Genomic DNA, 12968 nt, shown 5'->3' on the forward strand with positions numbered 1-12968 from the left:
CATAGAGTGGTAATATTTCTCTTTTTAAGTTTTGTTCTCCCCCGATCACACTTATCATTTTTTCTTTCTTTTAATCTCCAAAACCTGCACGTGTGTTCTTTTTCAGAAAGTATGAGCTGATGGGAACAGGTTGCGTGAGACACATAATTCTTTTCTCCAAACCAATTACCTGAAAAAACAACTCCCAGTGGTTACAGGTTTTATCGGGAATTTGTAAAACACCGGTGCATTTGTTATCTGTTGCTCTATAGCAAATTGCCCTAAAACTTAGTGGCTTGAAACAACATTTATAGTACCAGTTTCTTTGGGTAAGGAATATGAGCACAGCTTAAATGGGTTCTCTGACACTAGGTCTCTCGGGAGGCTGCAGCCATGTCAAGGCTTAACTCAAAGGGATCCATTTCCTAGCTCACTCAGGTAATTGGCAGGATTCAGTTCTTTGCAGGCTGTTAGACTCTGGGCTTCTGTTCCTTACTGGCTATTGGCTAGAGGCTGCCCTCAGCTCTTTGTGCCACGGGTTCTGCCTATGGCAATCTGCTTCATCTCACACACACGGAGGAGATTTCAAAAGAATGTGAATAACAGGATGTGGAGATCATTAGGAACCATTCCAGGAGCTGCAAGTGTTTAGGCAGTCTGGATGAAGGGGAGTCTGCTGGAGAATTTGCCATGAAGCCATCTTTGCAAGGTAAGCATAGAGTTTACGTAGAATGATTTTTATTTGTGGTTGTTTGGGGAAGGAAGACAGAGTTTGTGGTTGCGAAATGACAAATACTTCTTGGCTCCACCCCTGTAGGATGTAAACAGCAGGAACCCCCAGGAGTGGCGTCCATCCCTTGGAGATGCCTAACGGATGAATTTAAGGAGGTGGTCAATTCTCACCTCTAGATTTTCACAGCAAACAAAATAAAACCAGTATCAATAATCCACAAATTTAGAAAACCATGAGTCCATTCTATGACCCTTTCTCAAATTTGAACCGTAGAGGGGTTAGAGATTCGAGACCAGAGTAGAATAAGCCTTTGGCTTCTCAAATCTACCATACCACAACATTGGCCTCAGGAAGCCTTCTAACAAAATAAAATGAAAGTTAAGGAATATGTTCCACAACCTATATTTGTACAATATGTTCATATCACTGGAGAAACACCAGAATCTGATTAAGATGAGTTTTCTCTTGTTACACTGAATCCTCTTAAACTATTTCAGTATTTTCCCATGGAAATGTATTTCTCTTTCATTTTAAGGCAGTTTTTATAAACTCTCTTAAACCATCCCTGAAGTGAAGAAAAAGAAAATGGAAATGGTAAATTATCTAGATGGTAATGAAAATGAAAACTCTTCTTAATCAAAAACCCTGTGAGACACAGCTGAATCTGTATTTAAAAGAAAATGAATAATTCAGAGTGTTTATTTAAAAAGTGAACTGAAAATAAGCTAAATGTGCAACTTAACAAATCGAAAAGAAAAACAGAATAGACCGAAAGGGAGTCGGAGGGCCCTGACCGGCTGGCGCGGTTGGCTGAGTGTCTCCACAAGGTGAAATGTCGCTGGTTCCATTCCCGGTCAGGGCACACACTTGGTTTGGGCAGGTATGAGAGGCAACCGATCGATGTTTCTCTCTCACACTGATGTTTTTTTACCTCCCTTCCTGTCTCTAAAAATAAATAAATAAAATCTTTTTCAGAAAAGGAAAGTGGGAGGAGAGAATTCATGAAAGTGAAATTAACTTAAAAAGAAAAACGACTTAAAAAGACATGAAAAAAACCTGTTTCTTATAATTTAGTTAACCCTGGCAAACCTAATTAAAGATAAAAGAGAGGAAGGTGAAAACATGCAACATTAAGAGCTGTAAAAGTTATGAAAGACACTTTCAAAATTATAAAAGAATATGTCCAACTATATGTCAATCTCAAGGAAATGTATGACTTTCTGGCAAAATATAAATAAACCGGGTTCACTTAAGACATGATAGAAAGTCAAATAAACCATTACATATAACAAATTAGAAACACAGCTAAAGATCTGCCTTTTAGAAAAGCCGCAGGCCCTGATGATTTTATCGTTGAAGTCTATCTAACCTCACAGTACAGATGATTCCTGTTATTTGAACTATTCACGGAAAAAAGATGAGAAGATTCCATGTCTTATTTATGAAACAAAGATAGGCTAAATGACAAAACCAGATAAATATAACTGAAAAAGAGAACTATACATCAATATTATTTACTAGTAGAAATATAAAGATTCTAAGTAAAAAAATAGAAACTCTAGTTATTCAAATAACAGCCTATCTGGCCAAATTATTTTCAACCCAAATATAATGACTAGGAATATAATTCATTATACTAAGAGGATAAAGGAGAAAAATACTTGATGTGGCATATGATAAAATTTAACAGCTTTTATAAAGTAAATTGTACAGACAAATAATAAGAAAAGTAGAAACTGAAAAAGGCAAATAGACATATAAAGATACTGAATCTCAGATGGAAATAAAATAATTTTTACCTCTCAGAGTGAAAAAAAAAATCAGTGCTGGTGAGAGTGTATGTAAGTGAGCTTTCTCGTATGTGGCTGAAAGAAAATGTGAATTGTTAAATTTTTGCAAAATAATTTAAGGTATCTGCAAAAAATTGGCCAGAAGCCCTTTTGGGAATCTGCTTTATAGAATAAAAGCATAAATAAATAGGAATAAATATTTACAAATACTTTGTAGAGGCAAAAGGCAATAAACAATTTCACTGCCTACCAGTAAATGGTTGAATATGTTGTGGCACATCTTATCTATGGTTAGCTGTTAAATAGAATGAATTAAACCTACATATATTTTATGTAATGGAGTGACCATTTGCATGTATGATATGAGATTTAACTCACCTATAAGAAAACTGACCCTTTTAAAGTATAAAATTTAATGGTTTTTAGTATATTCACAAGTTTGTGCAACCATCCACTTCAAAAATATTTTCATCATCCCCAAAGACACTCTGTATCCATTAGCAGTCAAAATGCTAGAAAACCAACACTCAGGAGCAACCCTCAACTAACCCTGGCAGAAGGTGGTCTATAAATACTCCTCCCCCAACCCCTTCAGAGACAAACTGTAAGGCACACACTCACGTAATTTCCTTTTCAGGATTAAACTAGAGTTTTTCACAATGTTACCTTCTATGGCAAGGCTCACTTTATTGGTTATCTTTGACTTCTTTAAAAAAATTTCATCGATTGATTTTAGGGAGAGAAGAATGGTGGGGGAGAGAGAGAGAGAAACATTGAGACATCAACTGTTTGATTTATTTGTGCATTCATTGGCTGTTTCTTGTATGTGGCTTGACTGGGAATCAAACCCAAAACCTTGGCGTATTGGGATGACAGTCTAACCAACTGAGCTACCCAGCTAGGGCCTTGCCTTTGACTTTTCTTGTTTTCCTTACTGCTGTTTCCTAGGATTGATCTCCCCTATAAACTCCTTGCATTCAAATCTTTGTCTTGAGGTCTGCTTCCGCAAGAATGCAATAAGAAGGCCTATCAGAAATGGTAATAGGGAGCAGATTTTCGGGGTGGAGTCCGGGAATTGTATCATTCATTGTCTAGATGATGGCAAAGACCCCATTATTGTCAGTAATTGGAGATGATAACCCCACATATTCTAGTATCACAATTACTAAGACTGGTGAGGTAGGAGGGGATACAAGTGGTAAAGGATGCACTTCCATAACATGTCTAGTATTTGAAAGGTATGGACATGTAGTAACTATAAGGACACTAAAATTGAGTGGCTACTATTAAGTGCTACTGCTGCACTAAAGGAAGAAAATGCCAGCCGCTATCAACAAGCCAGAAAACGTATTTGGCAGCATTTAAAGAGACTTCATCTCCTCCAACAATAGGACGTGATGGGACTGAAAATTAGGTCCAGGATCTGTTTGTAATAATTGGGAACAAAGAAAAAAAAAGTAAGTGTGTGTGTGCGTGCGTGCGTGTGTGTGTGTGTGTGAGAGAGAGAGACAGAGAATACGTAGTGAAGGCGACTCTCATTGCATTTAAAAACCTGATGTCCCGGCAGGTCTCCTACACATAGTCCCCTGCACATAGTGAAAGGGAAGGGGCCGGATACTGACAACTAGGCCGGAGGTATCAGAGCAAATGCAGCTGGGGATTTTGAACTCTCGGTTTCCTCTGAACCCTCTGGCCTGGCAAGTGATGTCCCCTCTCCCTCTGCTGGATGTCCACCCCTCCTCTGCCAAGAGACTAGGCGAAGACGTCACCGAGACCAAGGCCTCTCACATGGACGCTTGCCTCCCTCAAGGTCTTTCCCCTCCCCCACCATGGCTCTGCGCTCAGTAATTACTGAGAAGCTGTAACATGGCTCAACTGTGAAAGTGCTGCCCAGGCTTGAGTAAAGAGGTATTTCACGGAAGAGCTACAGAGTCCAGCTAAAGTAACACCAGCACGAACTGGGAGAACATACGTGAAATGGATCTTAAGGGTACTGAACAGAATATAAATCCAGGTGTGGAACAGTTTGTTGATGTGCGGCACTCTCCTGTGACTCATAATTTAACATCTTGCCAAGGACACCAGAGGCTGGGCTTAATGTGCTATAAAAATGACTCCTTGAAACTTGGAAAAAAGTGATAGCCTATTGCAGACTAAGTAGAAGTGCCATAATTATGATAGCAAAGTATGATGCACCAAAGCACAGCTGTCCACCCTGAGCTGGCTACCGGAAGACCCAGCACGTCATGTCTTAGGGTAGTGTCATTGTATACAATGGGATCACTTGTCTGCAAAGGCAAATTCATTAGTTTACCTGGACAAGTTTATTATTTTCTAGATATTGCAAAATAGCAAATTAACCACCAATGAACTTCTACAAACTGTGGTCCTATCACATTTAACTTAATGAACAAAAGTGTTTTGCTATATTAATTACATGCAAATAATTCCTTTAAAATAGTTTGTTCATTTTCTTTTTGCCTCTCTCCAAATGCTCATTCCTACCTGAAAGTTATATATTTTAATAAATCCTCCTGCATTCCATCTATGACCAGCTATGTAGCCTTGCTCTCTAAACATCAATTTTAATCTATCTTGAATTTATTTTATGTGTTGTGTGATAAAAGGATCTATGTTTCCCCAATTAATAATAAATTTTTCCATCACTTAACCTTTCCGTTCCCAAATGATATGAAGTGTTGCCTTCATAATATACTTTCTCAAATGTGTATGGTTCTGTTTATGGATTCTCTGTTACGTGTGATTGACTGCCTGTACTAATAGCACTCTGTTTAACTACTGTTAGTATTTTTTTGATGTCTAGTAAGATATATCTCCTTCAGTGGTGTTTTGTTTGTGTTTTATTTTTGGATACCTCTTACTGTGAAGTTTCTTTTCCAGATAAAGTTTTAATTAAAAATTTTATTGCAGTAATTATAGATTCACATGCATTTGTAAGAAAAAACACAGAGAAGATCTCATATACACTTTACTCAGTTTCTCCCAAATGACATTGTAACAGTATAATATGTACAATATTAAAACTGGGATATTGACAGTGATTCGATCCACCACTCTTACTCAGTTTCCCCAGTTGCACTTGTGTACATTGCATGTGTGTATGTGTTTACTCTCTCCAGCTTTATCACGTGATTAGGTTGGGTAGGCACAACCGCACTCAGCGATGGGAGCTCCATCATTGCAGTGACCCCTCATGTCGCCCTTTTGTAACACACGACCTTTCCTTGGACTCCCTGGCCTAACCATTGCAACTGTTAACTGTCCTCTTCTAAAATTTGTCATTTCAGAAGTGTTTGGTCAGGGGAATTTCGGTGTGTAACCTTTGGAGTTAGAAGTTAAAACTTTTTTCATTCAACATAATTCCCTGTACATGCATCCAACTTGTATGCATCAATAATTTGTTGTTTGTATTGCAAAGTATCATTCATAGTACGGATGTACCAGTTTGTTAAACTGTTCAGCGGTTTGTTGTTTGTTTTATTGTATGCCGGTAACCCTAGTTACAATGCCTAGCACACAGTAGGGACTAAATAAATATGCTTTGAGTAAAGGAATCTTTCTACCGTAAACACAGAGTCTGGAATGCAGTGGACACAGCAAAAAAAAAAAAAGAAGAAGAAGAAAGAAAATATGTCACATACACAGAGCTATGGAATTGAAGAGTATTGAGAATCTAATTGTGTCTCCCCAAAAGATACACTGAAGTCCTAACCCCCAGTATCTGTGAATGTGACCTTATTTGGAAATGGGGTCTTTGCGGATGTAATCAAGTTCCAGTGAGATTATACTGGGTTAGGGTGGGCCAATTCCAGTGCATAGTGTCCTCATAAGGAGAGAGAGTTGGAAATACACTGAGAGAAGAAGGCCATGTGATGACAGAGGCAGAGATTGCAGTTACGTCGCCACAACCCAAGAAATGTCAAGGATGGCCAGCCTGCAGCAGAGGCTAGAACAGACACGGGGGAGGTTTTCCCTCAGGAGCTTCAGAGCACGGCCCTGCTGGCCTCTTGATTTTGGACCTCTAGCCTCTGGAGCTGTCAGAGAATGAATTTCTATTGTTTTGTGTCACCCAGTTTGTGGTAGTTTGTACCAAAGCCCTAGGAGACTAATACAAGGATGAGAAGAACTAAGTTTTCAAGTTGAGTGATCAATTAATTAATCTACTTAAATGCCAGAATTAGAACACTCCTACTTCCTGATTCTTGCATTCAGGATGCTTTCTCCTGCACCAGTACTTCTCAATTTTATTTTCATGAACCTTGTAAGGAGCCTTTTTAAACTTTTTCCCCAATCACCCCCTTCACCAGTAAAAATTTAATATAGAGCAAATCTGTTTCTATAAGGCGGCCCTTTGGACAGCCACAGGCCATGGTACTATCTAAGATTTGTTGCCCCCACCCCCCAAGGGATCAGTCTCCAGCCCCCAGGGATTCGTTGCCCCCATTGATAACGTGTACACTCGCTAGATTGTAATGAAATCTGGTAATGGCAATAAATAAAATATTTATGTTTCTGGAATCTGAGAAAGAATTTAAATTATGGCTCATGAATACATATTCCAGCTCCCCATCTGGCCTATGATAAGATTATAATTCTCCACCCACTTTGAAGTTAATTGAGGCCATGTGACTTGCTTTAGGCACTGACATGTAAATGGAAGTTCCATGTGTCACCTCCAAGCAGAAGCTTTGAGAGCAAGTATATGAGTCCCACTCATCTCCTCCTGTCCCTGTAATTCTGGAAACATGTGGTACAATGGGGTGTCCAGTGACGAGGAGCCCTGAGAGAGTGAGGCAGCGCCTCCCTCCTGGCTCACAGTGTACGTGTTGTGAGAAATCACCTTCTGTGGTGAGCATCCACTGAGATTTGGGAGTTGTTTGTTACTGTGGAGAAGGCTGTCCCATCCTGACTGATAGAATACTCCATGGACGGGAGGGGGGGGCGGTCATGCATAAAGTTAACTCTTCTCATTTTAATGTAACCTAGTCCTGACAAGGAAAAACTTCAACTAAGATTTAGAACATAACTATAACATGCCTTTTCTGAGTTTGGTGTTTAATAGTTAACTTCTTCCCAGTGTATTACATATTAAAATTTAAAACTTACATAAAACAAAGGTCCACTACTCCAGAACACTAAGATAGAAATTTAATTCAAGCAAAGATTGACATGTGAGTGAAAGGACGGGATTTAGGGAGACCTACCAGCAGTCTCTGAAGGCTAAATGATTTTCCACACTTTCTGTCCAAGGTATATGGTACTGGATCATGGACTTCAGCACCACTGAAAAATAAAATTATGTGTTTATTGGATTTGTGTGACCTTTTCCTCCAACAATCGTAGGGCACCGAACTTTGAGCACATCCATTCCTTAAGTAATTTTAACATGCAGAGAGGATGAGAAGGTCAGACAATTACAAGAAGTCTGCTAGCCAATGTCAGTGGAATGCATTAAATGTCAGTAGAGTTTCTATTTCAGGTATTAATAAACAGGAAATGAAGCTAAGGAACAGCTGAGGTGAGGCAAGAGGCATGCTGGGGAATATGCTAAATAACCCCTGGGAATCTGGCAGTGCAGCCAGCCTTCTCGGAGAGGGCAGGAGAGCAAGCAGCAAAAAGCAATGTTTTCAAAAGTAAAAATCTAGGATTTTTATCAGTAAAAACACCTAACACAGGACCCTCACTTGCATTCTAATACTACTTTTGCTTGTGTAAATTCAGCCATCTGTGAAAATGGAAAATTTATCTTTCCGATTTGTTCCATTAATTAGTTTGCCTTTGTCACTAGACAAATTTTTGCAGGGCTTTGTGAACGTTATCTTTGCCTGATCATCTGTAATAACTATTAGTACAATTTTTAATCATGGAAATGGGTCCAGTCCAGAAAATAGAGCCACTGCAAGTATTCTAGGCATCAGGGCTTAGCATAGGATTTAGGCTTACACGTAGGTGGCGGAGCTGAGGGAGGGAGGCTCCGAACACACGGGGTGTCAGAGAAATGGTTCGCCTAAGATTTCAGCCTGAAGAACTGCAGCCTGGAGGGAATCTGGAGTTAGCAAAACTTCAAGAAGCCATCACCATTGGCCACCGTGACCTCCTGAGAAGGATGGCTTAGCCATGCCAGTACCTTTAGTGACAAAAACCAAACCGTAAACCATACAGAAGGGCATTCTGAGAAACATGGCGTTTTACTTTGGAATGAGAGGTGGCCTTTTTGAGATGATCAGATGATCCAGCACAGTGAAAGGAGAACTCTGTATTGAAAACAGGGTTTGTTTATTTTAACTCATAATTACGGTACAGGGTAGTGGTAGGATAAAATCAGGAATTGAATTTAGTACATTTCACTTTTGTTAAGAATAAAAATATCAGCTGATGCATTTTTAACTTTTCCTATAATTATCGCCACTAGGTTTTAGACATGTGTTTGTCATAAAGAAAAGACCTGTTTTAATGGTCAGGGCAGCCCCCTGGCCTCAGGGCCTTTGTGATCGAGGTTAGACACGGGCAATCTTTTGAGTGATTGATCATACGATAAAGAAATTAATTAAAGCTGCCCTCTTCTTCTGGTTCTAAAACATATTCAGGTCTGAAGCATGAAACTTTCCATGGACTGTTATTTGTGCTAGAATTGAATTCTGGCTTGCAGTAAAAATTTGTTTTATAAATTGAATTCTGGCTTGCAGTAAAAATTTGTTTTAAAAATTTGTTTTTAAAAAATTTGTTTTATAAATTTATAAAACAAATTTTTACTGCAAGCCAGAATTCAGTTACGTGAACTTTCAAACAATTTACCTGCAAATTAGCTAGAAAGGGCATAATTGTCAAAATAAGTTTTTTTAAAAAATAAATACTAAAAACTGCAAGCTTTGATTAAAGATTCTACAGTATTTGGGATTTGAGAGTTCCCAGAAGACGGAAAAGAGGTCCCTGTGGTCTAGGAAAGCCACAGGAAACGGGGCGGGGGCGGGGGCGGGGGCGGGGCGGGGTGGGGTGGATGGTGGTGATGGACGAAGAGGGAAATGGGGCCTGAAGCACAGCAGGGAAGCTGCGCTGCGGGAGGGAGCCGGCTTCTGCGAGCCGGGAGAGCAGCCCTGCGACCGGGTTCTGTTCTGCTCAGCAGAACAGGAAAACGATTTAGCTGGTTCTCACGAGAATGACTAGCAAGAGACTTGCTCAATTGTACGATTTTCCCCCCGATTCACTCTTGAATATGTCTGGGTGGATAATACTTGTTTAATTAATAACCTAGCTTTTAGCCATTTAAAAAAAAAAATAGAGAAACCTATTCCTTGAGCAAAAACCAAGCAGCATTTCTTGTGGCTTACTTCATGTTTAGGAGCCCCCTTTCCTCAGATGGCGTGGAACTCTGCTATCACCAGGTGGCAACTCACAACTTTGCAGGTAAGAGTGAGTCGAACAAACTCTCTTCCTTTCAAGCACCTTTCAAACAATTACGAATAGCACTGTAATTATGACTGTCTCTGACATTGTAAACCGTAGCTTCCAGGACAAAATGTTTCAGGTTTTGGACTACTAAGACAAGTTCTGAAATAATAATTACTGACAGTTTCTTCCAAGTATTGCTCTAAAAAACCTGCAAATGTTGATTCATTGTAACTACAGCTTCTCAAAGTTATTTTTTCCTTTTAAAATTCCTGTCAATATTGAGAAATCTGACTACAACTCCATCCACATTAATTTTATCATATTGGGTCATAGAATCGTGGCCTGTTAGCTGAAAGAGGAATTAACAACTATCTAATAAGACACCTCCCCCATTCAGCGTATTTTCTACTATACTTTGCTGTGATACAATCTCAATTCCTGTCTCTGATGACATAGAAGAAGAATATCTATCCCCTTGGGGACTTTGTAAGGGTTAAAGGAACTAATGCATGAAAATAACTGGTACACTTCCTGCCCCATGGTAGATGTCATTTAAATGTCAGTTGATACTCCTCTGTACAATCAATTTTGGTACTATCGATAGGGATGGACTGGTTGCTTGTTGAGCTATGGAGGAGGCACTGTGTTAACTGGTTTCATCCCTGAAACAATCCTACAAGGATGGCAAGGCTCAGATAACTAACTTGCCCAAGATCACAAGCCAGTACATGAGTGACTGGATATTTAAGCTCTGGACTTTCAAAACTTCTACCAGTATGTCATCCTGATTTTGATTCTTCAAACCAATCATGAAATCCCACCATAACTCATGCAGACTTTGAATCATTTCGGGTGCTGGACTCCTAAGGGAGAAGAATTCCTGTGGTATGACCACACCTAACTTTTGAAACTACAGTACAACACTGTCAAGCCCTAGAAATTATAAGACTGACTCAGAAAGGCCGCCTTGGCTAGCACATAGCTGGGGTGGGCCCACCTTTCTCCGAAGGCACTGGGATATTGAGGCCATCGAGACTCTTTTACAACACACATTGAGAATAAACAAACACAGAGAAATATACTGATATTTCTAAGTGCTCTTATTCTAAGAGTTGATGCCAAACTCACATCTAACTTGCTCTTGTCCACCTTGTTTTTCCTTACGTCCGCATGGCACCTGATAAAATCCTGTTGATTCATTTCCCTAAGTCTTATTAAATTCTGGCCCCGTCATCCAGGGTCTTATCTCTTTTCAACAGGCAATTCCTTCTAAACTGCTGCATATATTTTGGTAGCTCAGTTTCCAAAGTCATTGAGTAAAAGGTACTAACACACCCCTGGGTGTGCAGATGAATTGGAAATCTTTACAATGCAGATGCCTAGAATCTCCTGAAGAGGCTCCAGCTTTATTATTCCAAGAACACCCTTATGACCAATCTAGAAACTCCAATATGTAGAGACTTCTTTGTCTAATAAACTTTACAACTGTAAGATTGTTTCTAAAGCTTGAAGAGGGTTTTTAGGTGACTTCTGATGGGCTTATACACATGAATTTCTTTAAAGAATTTTCATACACAAAAATCAATTTGAATATAATTCTGCTTCGAATTTTAACAATGGAAAAATGAATTTGAGTATTATCTTATGGATTATTTGCTCTTTTAAATTCCCCCAAGGATATAGTTATTGATTTTAGAGAGACAGGAAGGTTGGGGGTGGGGAGAGAAAGAGAGAGAAAGAGAGAAACATCAATTGGTTGCCTCCCTACGCGTCCTGATTGGGAGTCAGACTCACAACCTTTTGGTTTATAGGATGATGGTTCAGTCATCTGAGCCACCCAACCAGAGCTGCTTTGTTTTCTTTATTTAACAATAGAGTGTGCTGTCTGAATTCTGAATTTTTGGCCTCATACAATTTTTTTTCTTTTTTTATTTGCTTAGGATCTATGAGGCTTCCAGAACTTTTATACTTACATCTCAGGAACTGGAATATCTGGTGTCATTTTTATCTCTTAAGAGAGGCCCATAAAGAAGCTTGGGTGTCTATGGCAGTTAAAGGAATAGTCAAAGCCTGATTTAAGGAGCACTCATCAATTGAACATATTCCTCCATTACAGCATCGACCCCTCTGGATCTGTAGAAACTTGTTTTGTCAAAGAACATTAAGAACAGTTTTCACTAAGTCCTTTGCTTTTCCCCTTCACCCCTATTTCAAGTATGTGAAGTGTTTTTTAAAATGGGAGAGGTTCAAGAAGTGGTCATTTTTAAATACACTCCCATACCAGTTAATATCAACTTGATATTTATATTGGTCAGCATTCTTCAGAGAAACAGAACCAAAAGGCTACATGTGTATGTCTATATATACACATATATGTATATACACACATATTGTACATATATGATTAACACATGATCATATATAAATATTTATATGACTTATTATACGAGATAAAGAGACTGCTTATAAGTAACTGGTTCACATGATTGTGGAGGTTGAGAGGTCTCAAGACCTGCAGTCAGCAGCTGAAGACCCAGGCAAGCTGATGAGTCCAAAGGCAGGAGGAGACTCCTGTTCCAGCCCTGGGCACAGGCAGGAGGAGCTTCCTCTTACTCAGCCTTTTTGTCCTGTTTGGGTCTTCCATTGGTTGGATGAGGCCCACCCACATGGGGGAGGACAATCTGCTCTACTCAGTTGACTGATTCAAATGTTAATCTCACCCAGAAACACCCTCACAGACACACCCAGAATAATGTGTGACCAGATGTCTGAGCACACTATGGCCCAGTCAAGTTGACAAAATTAACCATTACTACATTCCATTACTGATAATATTTAATCAGATTAAAATCTCATCTTCAGCTTCTATTAAGGTTCTTAAGAACAGAGCTATTTGTTATAAATTTTAAAACCTTGCTCTTTGTTGATTATGATTCAGTATCTCTATCAAAACACCATTGGCTATGTGCTTTTAGGAATAAAACATTGAGACTTCCGGTCAAGATGGCAGGGTAGGCAGACATGGCTTGCCTCTTTGCACAACTGTAACGGGGCAC

General features: G+C 39.3%; 1 long non-coding RNA gene across 1 annotated transcript in view; it reads left to right on the plus strand.

Moving 5' to 3' along the window:
* Window positions 1–613: 613 nt before the first annotated feature.
* LOC129078452 (uncharacterized) overlaps window positions 614–12968 on the plus strand; it is a 41018-nt gene continuing 28663 nt past the window's right edge. Inside the window, exons 1-2 of the long non-coding RNA XR_008529962.1 lie at window positions 614–688; window positions 9863–9927. This is a non-coding gene — a long non-coding RNA (uncharacterized LOC129078452). The remainder of the gene's footprint in view (window positions 689–9862; window positions 9928–12968) is intronic.

This window comes from Pteronotus mesoamericanus, unplaced genomic scaffold (assembly GCF_021234165.1).
Source record: "Pteronotus mesoamericanus isolate MK-2021 breed Mesoamerican mustached bat unplaced genomic scaffold, CSHL_Meso_final contig_73, whole genome shotgun sequence".
Classification (NCBI taxonomy): domain Eukaryota; kingdom Metazoa; phylum Chordata; class Mammalia; order Chiroptera; family Mormoopidae; genus Pteronotus; species Pteronotus mesoamericanus.